Source organism: Penaeus monodon, chromosome 34, assembly GCF_015228065.2.
Source record: "Penaeus monodon isolate SGIC_2016 chromosome 34, NSTDA_Pmon_1, whole genome shotgun sequence".
Lineage (NCBI taxonomy): Eukaryota > Metazoa > Arthropoda > Malacostraca > Decapoda > Penaeidae > Penaeus > Penaeus monodon.
This window is the reverse complement of record NC_051419.1, coordinates 20933786-20934118: the sequence shown is the minus strand read 5'-3', so window position 1 is coordinate 20934118 and position 333 is coordinate 20933786. Positions and strand designations below refer to the sequence as shown.

The 333-nt window shown below is 37.2% G+C and overlaps 1 protein-coding gene across 1 annotated transcript in view; it reads left to right on the top strand.

Moving 5' to 3' along the window:
- Nucleotides 1–333, top strand: part of LOC119594646 (hydroxysteroid dehydrogenase-like protein 1) — a gene marked incomplete in the record, with an annotated part of 4258 nt that overhangs the window by 446 nt on the left and 3479 nt on the right.

The window sequence follows — 333 nt, the reverse complement described above, 5'->3', positions numbered from 1 at the left end:
ACTATCTAGTTATCTCTCTGACTGACTATTTGTCTGTCTCTCCTCAACACCCCCTCTCTCTTTCTTGTTTTCATCCATTCTTTATCTCTCTTCCTTTGTCTGATTTACTCCTACTCATTTTCCACTGCAATTTAAAAAGAGAATCTTTCATTATATAATGGCATCTGACTTCCAGGGAAATATCTTTAAGGAACCGACACAATTGCACCTTTATCTTATAGGGTAATACTCGTACAGTGGTTTAGTCCTTAAATGGGCTAAAACTGAGATGAGAACATACGGTAGGTAAGGTTCCGCATGGCACAATCTTAAAGTTTTAAAGCTACAGCATTT